At 40.7% G+C, this 16,209-nt stretch overlaps 1 protein-coding gene across 5 annotated transcripts in view; it reads left to right on the top strand.

Moving 5' to 3' along the window:
- LPP (LIM domain containing preferred translocation partner in lipoma) overlaps positions 1 to 16,209 on the top strand; it is a 654,872-nt gene that overhangs the window by 154,769 nt on the left and 483,894 nt on the right. For 4 of the 5 annotated variants that reach the window (XM_036109786.2, XM_078068088.1, XM_036109787.2 and 1 more), the window contains exon 3: positions 9,564 to 9,627. The gene's annotated coding sequence lies outside the window, so the exon portion shown is untranslated. Of the gene's footprint in view, positions 1 to 9,563; positions 9,628 to 15,676; positions 16,021 to 16,209 lie in introns of those variants that run through there. The other variant, XM_078068092.1, reaches the window with a different exon arrangement.

The raw sequence follows: 16,209 nt of genomic DNA, 5'->3' as shown, positions 1-16,209 counted from the left end.
CTCTCAGTACGTTTTGGTGCCATTGCTTGATTCATGTGAAGACTCTGGCCATTTTTACCCACTCTTGATTGCTTTTGCACCATTGGTGTGTGTGTTAACACTGTGAAAAACACCCATCGTGGACACTGAGAGCCACTGATCTAATCCTGTCCTTTCGTTTTTTAGGCAAGCAGAGCTGAAAGGGGACTGGCCAGGACCACAGCGCTGGTTAGTGGCAGAGCTTGGGCAAGAACCCAGTTATTAGTGAATTCCTCTTTTCTTCTTTTGATTTCCTGCACCAGTTTCAGGAATCTCAAGGTGGAGGTTTCTGAACTTCTTTTGTGAATATGGGATGCCATATATGTGTGTGTGTGTGTGTGTGTGTATACATATATATATATATAATTATTGAATTTACTTGGGAAGATTTCCATTTTTTTTTCTTTTTTGCTTATGAAGCCCTTGGCGTGTTTTCCCTGCTGTGTGCTCACCCCCGCACCACGGACATCTCCCCCATTCTTCCATAGTGACCACTGCTGCCGTTTAAACAGAACGGGTTTTGTCTTTGCCAAGACCTGAGAGAAGCTAAAGGAGCGGTTCGGGGCTTGTTCATTTTCTGGTTTAGAATTCCAGCTTTGTGGGTGAAAAAAGACTCAGGGAGTTTGGACTGAAGTAGCCACTTCCTTCTTCACCTGGATTAGCTCAGAGTCCCAGGGCAAGTAACTGCACACACACCCATTCTCTTTTCTGTCACCGCGAATTCATCTCGCTGGATGACCCCCCCTCCTCCCACTTCTCTATTAAAATCCTCTCCCTCCCTTTTTTCTTTCCTGTGGGAGGGAGGTCGTCCAATAAAAATTACCCTTTGCCTTTGCTTTTGCCGATGTTAATATTTTATGTGATCTGTTTTCTTCAGTAAAAACTGGTCAGACTGACATTGTGATGGTGGATGCTGGGAAAGGCCATAGCACCGGACCCAGATATCACATTTTCTCTTCAGTACCCCTCTCCTATTTACAGTAGATTTTGGGGGGTCGGGGTGAGACAGGTCGCAGTGTATGAGAATGAGTGAATCTGGCCAACTGTAAAAAGTGGGCTAGTGTGCTGTCAAATGGATTCTTCTCTCATTTTCCAATATGTTGAGTGTTCTTTTGCGAGATCTCCTTTGTTCCTATTTCTCATTCAACATCTCATTGCTCTCTCCCACCTGTGAGCTTTTTGCCTTTTTTTCTTTTTTTTTAACTTTATTTTCTAACATTCTTCTGCTTCTTCCTCCATGGCTGTCTCGGTTACCCGGAAGTGAGCTCTGATTTGACCTTTGGTCACCCCTGTGAATCAGCTCTTCCCTAAACTTAGGCCTTCAATGACTTCCTTTTCTTTGCATAAAACGGGTGGTTTGTACCCTTGGTTCCCTGTGAACCATTTAGGTTTTTCTCTTTCCTTCTGAGACTTCCGGTTATGGCTCTGTCTAGCCATTTATTAGGCTCACATACTGTGTACCAGCAGTTCTATTTTAAGTCTTTAAAATGTGTTTTCTGCCTGTCTGAACTTCTTGGGCATGGGGACTGTCTCATGTGTGGCACATCCTAGCTGCTCCGTGGATGTGCTGATTTTTTTACCCAGGGGTTTCTTCTTCAAAGGCCATTCCTCAGATTTGTATCTGGAGATCTGAGCTGTTGTTTCTCTCTCAGTATTGGGCAGCTAAATCTCTAAAACACAGGGCTGCAGTGGGCCATCTTTTAATGCTGACTCCCTCCCACTGCCAGGATGCTACACATGCCTTCCCTGACAGATGGCCATTGAGCCTCTCCTTGAGCACTTCCAATTCTTTGTGAGGCCATTTGTTCTACTGCTCGACAGCTTCATGTTTAAAGTTCTCCTTTTCATTGTTCTGAAACTGGAGTTTTCATGGTTTCAACCCTAAGAGTTCTAGTGTTGCATATTTTGCAAATGTGTAATATGTCTTATTCATGACCAGTCCTCAGATTCTCAAGGGTAGCTTTAAGTCCTCCATCCCCTTCACTTCTTGCTACCTCTCTCTTAGGACTTCAACAGGTTTGGATGCTTATATTCTTTATTCCCCCAACCCCCCAGGTCCACATCACTTTCTAGATTTCCGCCATGCCTTCCACCTCTAAAGTTCTCTTTCGAGCCTACTTCTCTGTTAAATAGGGAAACAGTATGAGCCTGTGGGTCTAAAAGCTGCGATATGCATAGGGAATACAATCAGTGATGTTATAATAGCATGATATGATGACAGGTGGTAGCTACACTTGTGAGCATAGCATGACTTACAAAGTTGTTGGATCACCACGTGTATCATGGAACATTTTTGTACTTGGAACTAATGTAACACTGTGTATCAACTATACTTCAATAGTTAAAGAAAAATAGCTAGGATATAAATTCTAGTACCATAACTTACTAGGTGGGGGAACTCAGTCAGATTACTTACTTGTTCTGAGCCTTGGTTTATTCAGAAGCAAAATGTATATAATAATGATTTCTAAGAATATTTTAAAGGATTGAAGTTTGCAAAATGCTAGCTGTGTTACAGAAACATAGTGTGTTTAGTAAATGTTACTTTTTGCTTGATTAACTTTTTGTCTTTAATCTTTCCAATGATTTCGTTTTTAAAAATTTTAATTCTAGTATAGTTAACATACAGGTAACATACAGTGTTACGTTAGTTTCAGGGGTACAATATAGTGATTCAACAATTCCACACATCGCTCAGTGCTCCTCGTGGTGAGTGTACTTTTAATTCCCATTGTCTCTTTCACCTATCCCCCCTCCCCACCTCCCCTCTGGTAACCATCAGTTTGTTCTCCATAGTTAAGCGTCTGTTTCTTGGTTTGTCTCTTTTTTTCTTTGCTCATTTGTTTTATTTCTTAAATTTCATATATGAGTGAAATCATTTGATATTTGGCTTTCTCTGACTGACTTATTTCACTTTAGCATAATACTCTCTAGCTACGTCCATGCCGCTGCAAATGGCAAGATTTCATTCTTTTGTATGGCTAAATAATATTCCATTGTATATATACATACATATATACATACATACATATATATGTACATGACATATATATATATGTATATATGTCAGGGAAGGCATGTGTAGCATCCTGGCAGTGGGAGGGAGTCAGCATTAAAAGATGGCCCACTGCAGCTCTGTGTTTCAGAGATTTAGCTGCCCAATATTGAGAAATAAACAACAGCTCAGATCTCCATATGTTTATATGAGTGTGTGTATGTGTGTGTGTGTGTGTGTGTATGTGTATGGAGGTGGTGTACGTATATGTACTCTTCTTTATCCATTCATCTATCGATGGACACTTGGGCAGCTTCTATAATTTGGCTATTGTAAATAATACTACAGTAAACATAGGGGTACATATATCTTTTCAAATTAGTGTTTTTGTATTTTTTAGGTAAATACCCAGTGGAATTAATGGATCATATGATAGTTGTATTTTTAATTTTTTGAGGAATCTCCATTCTGTTTTCCATGGTGGCTATACCAGTTTGCATTCCCACCAACAGTACAAGAGGGTTCCTATTTCTCCGCATCCTTGCCAGCACTTGATGTTTCTTGTATTTTTGATTTTAGCCATTTTGACAGGTGAAGTGATATCTCATTGTAGTTTTGATTTGTAGTTCCCTGATGATGAGTGATGTTGAATATATTTTCATGTGTCTGTTGGCCATCTGGATGTCTTCTTTGGTGAAATGTCTGTTCATGTCTTCTGCCCATTTTTTAATTGGATTGTTTGGGTTTATTTGGTGTTGAGTTGTATCAGTTCTTTATATATTTTGGATACTAACCCTTTATCAAATATGTCATTTGCAAATATTTTCTCCCATTCAGTAGGCTGTCTTTTAGTTTTTTTTTTTATTGTTTCCAGTGATGTTCATTTTTATAGACATGACTTGATTTTTAGAATTCATTATTTTAAGAATTTCTCCCTCTCTCCTTTCTTTCTCTAGTCCTTTCTTTTTAGATTTGATTCATACCTACAATCCTAAAAAAAATTCCTGTTACTTCTAGATTCATTTCTCTTTTACTTTGTAAGTTTGTCTAGAATTTAACATGGTTTTTTGGCAAATACTATTTTTAGCTACATGAATTTTTTCAACTCCTGCCTACATCTCTACTTGTGTATTCAGCTTTTATTATTCTTCCTGTGGAAAACATTTGTCCATGCCTTTAATGGGTTAATGATGACTGGGCCATTGCAGGTTACTTAAGTCCTCATTGAACTCCTCACTCAGTAGCTTTTAGAGTTATTTAGTTGAATAATATATATATATTTTAAAGATTTTATTTATTTGACAGAGAGAGACACAGTGAGAGAGGGAACACAAGCAGGGGGAGTGGGAGAGGGAGAAGCAGGCTTCCCGCAGAGCAGGGAGCCCGATGTGGGGCTCGATCCCAGGACCGTAGGATCATGACCTGAGCCGAAGGCAGGCGCTTAACGACTGAGCCACCCAGGCGCCCATATTTTAAATTAAATATTCAATTAATGCCAATTCAATCAACATTTTCTAAACACTTCTAATATGACATGCTTTGAGCTAGGGGCCCTAGGAATTACATAAAACACTGTTTTAATTTGTTCATGAATTCATTCATTGAACATTTTCTTGAGTACTAAAGATCAGATTCTGGGTTTGGGGTTCAAAAAACTGAGTTAGACAGGGTTTCTCTCCTCAAGGCACATAATCAAATAAAAATGTTAAGATGGTGTGGTAATTTTAGTGATCTAGAAATGGATCCAACCAGGAATTATGAGAAGGGCTGCTTCCCCAAACCTTTCTAGATTGAGAAAAGCATCACAGCAAGTGGGATGCTTAAAGGCTGAGTAAGGGCCTTAAAGTCCACTGGAAGGATAAGACCCCTACTAGGGTTTAGACTGTGTTTGGTTATTAAGCCGTTTCTGTGAAAAACAATCACTAAGTTCCATGTATTACCCTTGACTCTCCTCTTCCCTCCAATTGTATTCATGCAACATATTTCATTCTTCTGTTTATTTGAGGGGCCTTAGAACCAGCAGAATAACTGAAAGATAGATGTGATGCTGTTATATGTAGGTTTGCTTTTGAGACCTAATTACTGCCTGAATGCATATTTCTGCATTGCAGAGTAGCAATAATAACATAAATACATAAAAATAATCTCATGATAGTATGACACATTACAAAGTATTTCTCAATCCATCATTTCATTTACTTCTTATAGAACAGCTTAGTGCTCGTGGGTTTCCTGAGTGTCTTAAGCACTGTTACTGATAGATAAGAGCATAAGAGTTAGCACTGAATAATTATGTATGGAGGGTTTGCAAAAAATTTTTTCTCTCTTTTATTCCAAGGGGATCATGCTGTGTTTTCTGATTTTATTTAGATCACAAGACCCGGTCTGCCCATAAGGAGGCATCTAGGAAAGTGTCCCTTTGCCACTCTGTGCCTCAGCTTTGTTACTTGTCGAATGGGAATATTGCCACTTTTACTAACAGTAACACCAACTTCACCCCACTGGATTGAGATGAAGAGTAGAATCATTAGTCTGTGTGAGAGCGTAATGTATATAACTGGTCACAATTGTAGATGCAAAATGCACCTTTTGAGTGACCAGATTGTCAGCTGCTTCAGTCAAAATGTGGTCAACTTCATTTTTTACCTGTTTCTCCACACTCCCTAAGGTAGCTTCATGTCTCCCTCTCTTCCGTTTAGCCAAAAGGGACTGCGGGCAAGTGCTATATGTCCAATAAGCACTTGTTGATTGAATTTTTTTTAAAGTACTGACCTTTTAAAGTCCAGTGCTAGAAATTTATAAGCTACTTATATTTTTGCTTAGGATTCCTAAGGCCTCTCATTTAATTTCTAGATTATAAGTTCCATTGATAGAGCCCTTAGAAGTATCACATTAAGAAGCTGAGCATTACCTTTAGGCCAAAGCAATTTACTTTTTAAAAATCTGATTAATTTCAACACAATCAGCCAGGATGTCAGAAGATCTCAGTGCTTCTGATAGATGCTGACAGGTGAGGAAATTAAAATCAGGGAGGGAAGCAATTAAATACTGGCAAACATTACTTTAATGAGACAACCAAATCATTCATAAGCCATGGAATATGTTGTATTCTTGATAAGTATCTTGGGGTGGTGGGTGAGAGAGTGCATTTAAAAATGTTCTAGAGTGCATTTAAAAATGCTCTTTGTATGGGATCTGATGATGGGAGTAGAGGCCTTTCTATGTTTGTTACCTAATGCCTTTGGCCTGGTCTAAAATTTCAATTGTTCTCAGAGACAGACTTCCTAATAATCATGTTAAAGATTATGACAGTGTTTAATTTAAGCAAATCTGGTATATGATTTAATTTAAACAAGTAAATAATTTAATTTAAATCAATCTTACTAATCCTTTCACTCTACCTCTACTCCTTCCTAAAACTCAGGCAAACACACAAAATCCAGACAAAGTAATTTTTGGCCTTTTCACAAGTGGTTTAGGGATAACCATGGTCAAGACCTATGAGAAGAGAAACCAAACCAAACCAAACCAAACCAAAACAAAATGTATTCTGTACAACTTCTAATTCAAAAGATTTGGGAATTAAAGTGCTAAGAGCAGGGGCGCCTGGGTGGCTCAGTCGTTAAGCGTCTGCCTTCGGCTCAGGTCATGATCCCAGGGTCCTGGGATCAAGTCCCACATCGGGCTCCCTGCTCGGCAGGAAGCCTGCTTCTCCCTCTCCCACTCCCCGTGCTTGTGTTCCTGCTCTCGCTATCTCTCTCTCTGTCAAATAAATAAAATCTTAAAAAAAAAAAAAAAAAGTGCTAAGAGCAGAACCCAGGCACTCAGTCCCCATTCAGCTCTTCTCTTCAAGATGTTATCTGGGACTACAGTGCTAAGGAGTTACCCATTTGTTGGCTTAGTGCAAGTTTTTACAAGGCTCTGTTGTGTTGCTCGTTGGTAATATAGCACTTGTAAAATATCAAGTATTAAGAGGTATCTTTACGTTGGCCACAGTGATTCTGGTGCAATTGGTTGGAGTTTGTGTTCATAATGTGAGGTTCATCATCGTAGACTTGTGTTGCTTAAAAATTGTCCTAGGGTGCAGGGGTCGGTTCAGAAGACATTGTGGTTTATGAAAAACCTTTTGGAGCAGTTCTCTCTGCTCCTTTATTTCTCACATCCTTCCATTCCTTTCTGCCTTTTTCCTTATTCCCTGTCATATTTCTTTCCTCTCTCTCTCTTTTTCATTGGCTTCATTTGTTCATTCCTGTTTTTCCCAAAATACAGTGTAAATTATCAATTATGCTCTACCAGCTCCAAGTTGACTTGGTCAGTCTTGCTTTTGCACATACTTTAATTAATAAGTTGAAAGTTTGCAAATTAAATGCTGAGTATACAGGTTTCTTTATTTTGGGTTGAAGTTGCTTCTGAAGATGAGAACATTTTTCTTGAGAGAGAACGGGTGGTTTGACCAAGGATGCAGACTGCCAGGGTCTTGGTCAGCAGTCATAAATACAGAGGCGGCTAAGGATGACTGGCTTTATTATCAAGATGCTCCAGTGGGGTTTGCCAGTTGTCTAAGATGCCTTTATGGGTCTAGTGGAGAACTCCATTGCATTAGGTAATACGTATGAGTTATTGAGGACACTCGAATCATGTGAAGAGGGCTGGTGGACTTCATAGCGAGGAGGCTTCAGCTTCTCTATTGCTGAGCATTGAGACTTCTTGATGAGAGAGAATTCAGGGATGCTGGCTTCTGTTGTTTCTGTGGTTGTGTTTTGAGAGTTTGCCAAAGATGTTGCATCTCTGAAACTGCACTGGGGAGAGCTGAGAAAGTCTGCATGGTAACCCTGCTTTGAACACTCCTTTTGCCCCAGCTTCATAATGTGTCACCTTCTGGTTAGACCACAGTTATGAAGTCTTCTCTCTCTCTCTCTCTCCTTTTACTTGCCAGGGAAGCGGGCTCAATACTAAATGTGCTTTGGTGCCTTGACAATTGACTTTTATATGGTAATGTGCTCCCAAATGGGAGGCTGCATCATGTAATAGAAGGGTCCTTCCTGGTTTTGGTGTCAAGATTCAAGGTTACATTTTGATCTGATCCATTTTAACCATAAGATCTTTGAAGTTTGGTTTCCTTATTGGTAAAATTGGTAATAAAGATGATTACTGTTTTGATTTCGGTGGCCTATGACAAGACTTTCTTGCAGGGTATCTTATCAACCACATTCTATTTTTTTTTTTTTAAAGATTTTATTTATTTATTTGACAGAGAGAAAGAGACAGCAAGAGAGGGAACACAAGCAGGGGGAGTGGAGGAGGGAGAAGCAGGCTTCCTGCAGAGCAGGGAGCCCAATGCGGGGCTTGATCCCGGGACCCCGGGATCATGACCTGAGCCGAAGGCAGACGCTTAACGACTGAGCCACCTAGGCGCCCCATCAACCACATTCTATTCTTAATCTTATTTGAGTCCTATATGTTCTTCTGTTGGAAGCTCCATCTCTCTGAATCTAAGGGACAAACTTTAGGCACAAAGGCCCAGACTTTCAAATGATTTGGGATGCACCTGCAGGTCCTTCACCTAGAGCAGCATCTCTTGCTTTTTGGGGTCGAGAGGACACTTAATTTTTAAATTTTGGGGTGTTGTCTTTTGAAACAAACATTCTTTGTGTCATTGTTAGGTGAGGCCATGGGAGATACACATAGATAAGTATTGCGGTGTTTTAGAATTAGGCATATGAAATCGAAGAAATTCCCAACCTAGAGATATTCTGTAGATTGTGAGCTTGTAACATCACTCTTTGATCAGATAAACATGGGCTCATAGGAAGAGATATTAATGTTTTGTATAATGTTTTGAAATAATGGAGGAAAATCTTACAAAAAAAGTTTAACTGAGCTTGGGCTATGAAGTAGATATTATAATCCCTATTTACATATAAGGAAATTGACACTCAGAGAGTTTAAGTAACTTGCCCAAGGACATCCTTAAGAGGAAGACAAGTCTGACTGGCTCCAAATCCCATGTGTTTTTGCCACTTTCTCATGTCAATCAAATAGCTGGTTTTATTGTATTATTCCCTCCTCCACCCACCCTAGTAGAGAAAGTCAATGAGTTGTTTGTGTTTTCCTAACCTAATAGCCCAGGACAGACTAAGCTATAAAGGAAGGATCACTGGACCAACAGGCGGAGTCCAGAGAGTCCAAACTTTTACCCTTCTGTGTACTGTACTGTGTAGTCTTGGGCAGGTCACCCATCTTTCCTGAACTTCCATTTCCGTATCTGTAAGATGAAGACAGTAATAGTCATTCAAAATATATTTGTGAAGTTAGTCATGAGAAATATGTTAGTTCCATTCTCCTTCTGTCTCTTCCTCCATGAGTTTTTGTTTCCTCACCAATGAAGTGAGTAGACTAATCTCTTCCTGCTTCTTCACTGGGGGGTTATGGAGTGAAATGAGATAATGAATATGAAAATGTTTTGCAAAACAAGAAACTGCTATATATATGAGTTTATGATAACTATAGCTTAGTACCTAAGAGTAATGTTTACCTTTTTCATTTACAGACACCAGCATTGCAATTTGCTGAACCTTGTGTCCACTGACCATTCCAAGAGCTAGCTATCTGAGGTAAGAGAGGATCGGCATCTTTATGTTTATGAAATGCTAATAGGCATCCTAACAATAATGTTGAATAAATGCAAAAGTATTTCATGAGCACCAAAACCTGAAAAAATGGCCAATGCAATGAACTGCCATCCTTTTATCTCTTCTTGATTTAATTTCCCCTTTCAGTTTGTAGCCCTCCTGGTTTAATACCAAAAGCACAAAAATCTAGGCAACACAGAAAATTCAGATTTAACAAGTATTTAAGTGTCTATAATGTGCTATGTTCTTTTTTTTTTTTTTTAAAGACTTATAAGAGCATGAGTGGTGGGGGTGGGGGCAGAAGCTGCTGAGCACGGAGCCCAGTGCGAAGCTCGATCCCACACCTGGGAGATTACGACTTGGGCTGAAACCTAGAGTTGGACGCTTAACTGACTGTACCACCCAGGTGCCCCCATAATGTGCTATGCTCCTTTCTACTGTCTCTTTGTATCCCCAGCTAGCATGTGGCAGGAGGGCTTCTCTCTAATTTCCTGGCCCTTGATGGAGGGAATTTTTCACTACACTATGCTGCCAATGCTTCCTGGCTCTGAAGGGATCAAACTCCACTTGTCGAGTCTGTCACTGTCTTTTAGCTGCCCCGAAAAGATCTCAAAAAGACATAATTCAAGGCTACAGTGACATCACCAAAGTCCTAAGAATACAGAAAATGAGTTAGAGGATTTTGAAACTCAGACCCCATCGTATCTATATGCCCTTGTCCTAGGGGACTGGTGCGAAGGAGCTAGGACTTTGGCAAAAGAACGTATTTGTCTGGAGTTTGTCAAGAAAACAGAGGCCAGAAAAAATTTAAAGGAAGCATGATGGTTGTAAAATTTGCAAGATGGGAGTTCTTTTACAGCTAACCAGCCATCATTGCACTTCCCAGTTAGGTCTGCTGGGTTCTATGTTGTCTTTGAGAAGCCTTGGATGAGAAAGAGGTGATGTCATCAATATGGTGTTCCTAACGGCAAGCCCTGTAGGATAGCAACTTTGTGGAAGATTTGGTATCGGCATTTAAAATGCTGTGAACATTTGTTTTGCTGAATATTTCAGTCATTCCATTGGTATGTTACTTCCATGATCTTGAACTGTCAGTGTGACTTTAGTTACACAGACCTTTGAAAAAATTGAAGTTTGGGCACCTGGGTGGCTCAGTTGGTTAAGCGTCCTCCTTCGGCTCAGGTCATGATCCCAGCGTCCTGGGAATGAGCCCCATGTCAGGCTCCCTGCTCTGCAGGGAGTCTGCTTCATCCCCTGCCCCTCCCCCCCACTCGTTCTCTCAATCTCTCTCTCTCTCAAATAAATAAATAAAATCTTTAAAAAAAATTAAAAAAATTGAAGTTTGTTGTCATGCCCCATATTTGTCGGAATTAATGGTTTAGAATTGAGTGGAAATTATGGTGTTATATTAATATGTTTTTTTTAAATTAACATGGTTTTTTTAAAGCTAATATTCACCATACACATCACATAAGAACATGTCTTGGGCAGACAAGGTGGGTGATGTATGGACTGTGAAACTCCTCTATAATTAGATCAGACAGAGCAGTAGCTTATTGTTTAGATTTTATTCTCATTCCTAAGAAAGAGAGGGCTATAAAAAATGGTAGTGGCCAAAAATACAGGAATGACTCCTGCCCATCTTTTGGTCCCTCTCTAGTCCCTAAATTACTCCTGCAAAAGCTCCTTTCTAATATAGTCCATGTATTTTCATGGATAAATCTATTAGAAAAGAGTGTTCTGTAGACACGTAATATTATAGTTTTTGATAACCCTGTTAGGCAGAGATCTAAGTGGTTCGTTTAGAAGCTGCAGTTATATTAACTTTTCTCCAAATGCCAGTTGTTAAATATTAATAGAGTAAGCTTTGAAACTATGTAAGTATGCCCCTCTTCTGCACTGAAACCCATCTTGAAACTACAAACAGGAGTTTAAGCAAGCCTTGAAAGGTTAAGAAAGAATTGCCCTTGCGAGAGAGGGATTTCATCTGTATCTTTTCACCCTTCCATCCTGCTATCCATCCATATTTTGGAGGTGGGGATTGGTGGGCAGGGAAGGATAAAAACTTCTCAAATAACCTTTGGGTGGTAGAGAAGTAAATATTCTGGGGGCATGCTGTAGAAATTGAAAATAATCTTGTGGTAATAATTGGTATCAGTGGCAGTAATGAAGAAAGAATAACAGTTTAAATAAATAATTAGACTTGACAGGAGATGTGTCAACAGGTACCCACTTAATGAGTGTAATCGTGTTTTTCTCTGCTTTCAACATTGATCCACTGACTGTGGTGTGTTCCCTGTTCCATTTCCAAACCAAATCTATTTAAAGCTGCACTTCATGGAATCTGAAACAGTATACCCTGTTTACTATTTAGAGCTGATACCCAATGTTCTTTAATAGGCAAGATCTGTACTTGAACAAGAATAGGCTTCTGGCCTCCTGTAGACCGTTGATTATCCTTGTTTTCCACAGGGTGATTCATTAGCGAGGATGAATAGTACTGAATTAATTATCATGGACTTGTCTCTATTGCTAGAGCAAATTTTTTTATTATAATTTGATGGAAACAGCCCTAGTCTACTTTAAGTCAAATTCACCAGTTACTGCTTTTTGAGGTGGTGGTAGAGGCAGGAGTTACACATGAAATTATTTCGGAGTTACCTGGATAGAAGAGCATTGTTTTGGGGAGGGAAGCCATGTTTCATGTTGTGCTGTGTGACCCAGAAGTCATGAGAATCTAATTCTAATCCCAGCTCTGGCTGTGTCACCTTTGGCAAGTCACTTTCCCTCTCCAGGGCCCAGGTCAGCATCTGACAACAGATGGAGTTGGGCCCGTTGATCATGGACAGATGGAGTTGGGCCCGTTGATCATGGCGTGACTTCTAGTCAAATGTCCTATTGTCTGTGATTTTTATTTCTTAGCCAGTCTTTTCTTTCTCCTGCTGTCACTTTTCCAGAAGTCCTAGGAAAGTCTTAGGACCCTGTGACAGAGCCAGTGTTTGGAAGTAGGTATTTTTCTATTTGCTTGGTTCTTTTACATATCAGAAGAGCAGTTCATGGTTTGGATTCTCTCTATGCTATGATGGGGTGTTTATGCACTGGTCATCCCTTACCTCCAGCAACATTCAGGTTCTGGTTAGAAAGGAAGAAAACAAGTCCATCTTCCACCATGTTTCTCTACTCCATAATCTGGGTCTCATTTTTAGAGGATCCGGTAAACTTACCCACTGGTTAACGTTGATGGGGTCTTCTATTGGATTTTTCCAGATTGAGTCCTTGACTTGTAAGGAGAGGTCAGAATGTCAAAGCCAGAGGGGACTTTAAGAACCAATCTAGCCAAATTCCCTTGTTAGAGACTGAGACTTGGGGTCAGGGAGGGAGTCCAATCTGTCTAAGGCATCAGTGGCAGATCCTGGTTCTAGACTTTTATTCTGACTCCATGGTTGTATCTCTGTTTTAGGAGAGATATCTCTTTCTATAAACTGTCCTTTCTCTTCCTGTTATTTAAAGGGCCATTGTCTTTCAGGCAAAGCCCGTCTCTGTGTCAACGCAGGGACATGAGATGCTTTCAAAGCAAAAATGGATTCCATCTTTGTTAATTCCGTGGGGCAGTGGAGTAAGAGATTCTGGCTGGCTTCTGCTGTCTGTTTTTTATTAGGAGACTGGGTTCCCCTGCAGTCCTTCCTGTAAGAGATTACTTGACCCTGACATCACCTCTGTTTCCTCCACCCGCCTCCTGCCCTTTTTTGATCCAATGAATTATAGGAAGCTGAGGATGAGCTCCTAGCTGGCTGTTTACTGTGCATAGTTGGAAACATTAATAAAGAGAAGACGGATGAAGGATTAATAAGCAGGAGGACAGGAGAGTAATAGCCAACACAGTGAAATCTAGTTCAAGGCCTGTAATTCCCAGGTGCAGTGCTACACAAGATTAATAGCAGCATCTCTCATTCTTCCAGACCGTCTCTCTGCCTTGTTCTTATGGGACTGGGCTGGGACTGAGAAGCAGCTGGAATGATCTTTGCCAAAACCAAACTCATGTGTTCATGAGATTTCCAGGTCCAGAGGAGGGAGTCGTAATTATCCATCATTTAGGAGTTAATTTAGAGGCCACTGGATCTAAGCACATATCTTGGACCTTCTGATACTGAAATACAGAGTGTGAAAATCATTTTACCGAGTCTGAAGTTCAAATTCTGGCTCTAATTAATTTGCTTTGACTCTGGTGAAGCCATGACCTTGCCCTGAACCTCAGTTTCTCCATCTGTGCAATGGGAGGAGAAGGACAGTGGAATAGATGATGTCAGAGGTTCTCTCAGTCCTGATTTTCCTGAGTCTCTGGTTAGCCCAAGGTCCCATAACGAGTGTGCAGCTGAGCCAGGTCTTGAATCCAGAACCACCTTTCTCTGGTTTGGAGTGCTCATTATCATAACTTTCACTGCCCATGGAGGTTCTAAACAGTGCGTTTGCATCCCTCAGCCTTTTAAAAATTGAAATCACCTTTTCTCCCCCTTAGTTGACAGGTCCCTTTTTTGCCTAAGGCAGTAGCTTTTAACTCTTGGGTGGTGCCTGTGTGTGTGTGTGTGTGTGTGTGTGTGTGTGTGTGTGGGAGGGGGCAGTGTAGGGCAGAGGTTTATGGCAATTTAAAAACTCTAGGTGAATCTATGAAATAGTTAGAAAATGCACATCTGCATAGAATGGTGGCTATAATTTTAGGAGGTTTGTAGGCCTTCTGAAGGCCAGTGTAGATTCTAGGTTAAGCAGAAGACGTTCTTTGATATGGAAGGCCTGAGATGACATTTGGCTAACATATATTTCCTTTTGCTGTTGGATTTTTCATAGTTCACCTGTGGTTCTTCTCTGAGTTTCAGCCTCATTTATGAGCGTGACCCTGGACAGCTCAATGTCTCAAACCGTTGAGTGATATTTTACCATTGAGACTGCTACTCTGCTCGCTTTACTCACTCACTCACTCACTCACTCACTCACTCAAATTACTTTTAACCCAGAATCAGTAAATGATAACCATTTTTTTATGATAACCATTTTAAGATATTATTTCATTTAATCTGGCAAACCGGAATTTTTTTTTCCATTTTTCATGTACAGAAGCTGAGGTCAGAGTGGTTGAGTAATCCGCCCAGTCATACAGCTAATGAATAGCAAAGTCTGGATTCAAATCCAGATCTGGTCCCAAATATGTGATTACCTCTGGGGATCATACTGAATATGAGTAGGGACAATGAAAATTCTAGAAACCATAGAAATCCCTGGTAGAAAATGGTCAGTGGGCCCCAGGGGAGTGCAGTGAATCTGTGCTGTGGGAGTTCAGAGAGGGACAAGATCACATTTCCTGAATCATTTAAAAGATAATTGATTAATTAAATGCTTATCTGGCACCTTAAGGCAGACTAAGAAATGTTGGACAATTGTATAAAAGGCATTATAAATAACTAATGTTTTTCTTTTTCTTCAAGCTTCTGTCAGGTTAGTGGTCTCAATTTCTCCATTTTTGTAAGTGAGATGAGGAGGAGACAAAAACAGATTAGAGCCATAGTACACCGATAGCTATGAGTTATCAACCGGATTGGAATGTCAATGCTTTGGGGAATCCGTGTGTTGTTTTCTCTCTGTTAGACTGAGCGTGGGATTTTTTAACAGAGATAGACTTCTGACCATGCATGGATCAGCACAAATGCAGATGTGAGCAGCTAGAATTTGGATCGTGCCAAGATGTAATGTCTGCCACATGTGTGAAGCTAATGCTTAATGCTCGGTGACCCATGTGAGTGCACGTGGGAGCCATGAGAGCGAAAGCTGGTGTCAGAGGGTCGAAGAGGCCTCAGAGATTGTCAGGTACAATGTCTTCATCTCACCCATGGGGAAACGGAGGCAAAGTAAAAACCAGACTTCATACCAGCCTCTATGGTAGTGGCCACCTAAGATTTTCTGTCTTCCACTAACACACAGCAGATAGGCTCGACAGGCCGATACACTTGGATTGGGAATCCGGCGTAATTAGTTGCATGACCTTTGATACAGGACCTGATTTCTTTGGGTCTCGGTTTTGTTGTCTGTCAAATGGAAATCATACCCTACTGCCAGGACTGTTGGGAGGCCAAGTCCAGTACACGGAGGCATGATTGTTAATGTGATTGGTAATCCTCATCGTAGCCTGAAGAGGCAGGCACCGTTGTCCTGCTTTACAGATTCTACTTCCTGATTTCATCTTGCTACTTTTTAGGCTCTTGCTTCTCAAAGTTTGGTCTGAAGACCAGGAGCATCAGCATCACCTGGGAGCTTGTTAGAAATGCAGACTTCAGGCCACACTCCCGACCTCCTGAATCAGAATCTACATTTTCACAAGATCCCCAGGTAGTTCATGAGAAGCATTGTTTTATGCCTGAGATCAATGTCAAGGCCATTGGCCATGGCCTGGTGCCAGTGGCTGGCATGGTGCCAGCCTTTTTGGGGCAGGCCTTCCCCATGCCTTGCGATGGTGGGAGGGAAGCCTGTGAAGTCGCTCCCTGGGAATCATGGAAGGCTGGCTTGAAGGAATCCAGC

This window comes from Halichoerus grypus, chromosome 1 (assembly GCF_964656455.1).
Source record: "Halichoerus grypus chromosome 1, mHalGry1.hap1.1, whole genome shotgun sequence".
Lineage (NCBI taxonomy): Eukaryota > Metazoa > Chordata > Mammalia > Carnivora > Phocidae > Halichoerus > Halichoerus grypus.
This window is presented reverse-complemented; position numbering and strand designations above follow the sequence as displayed.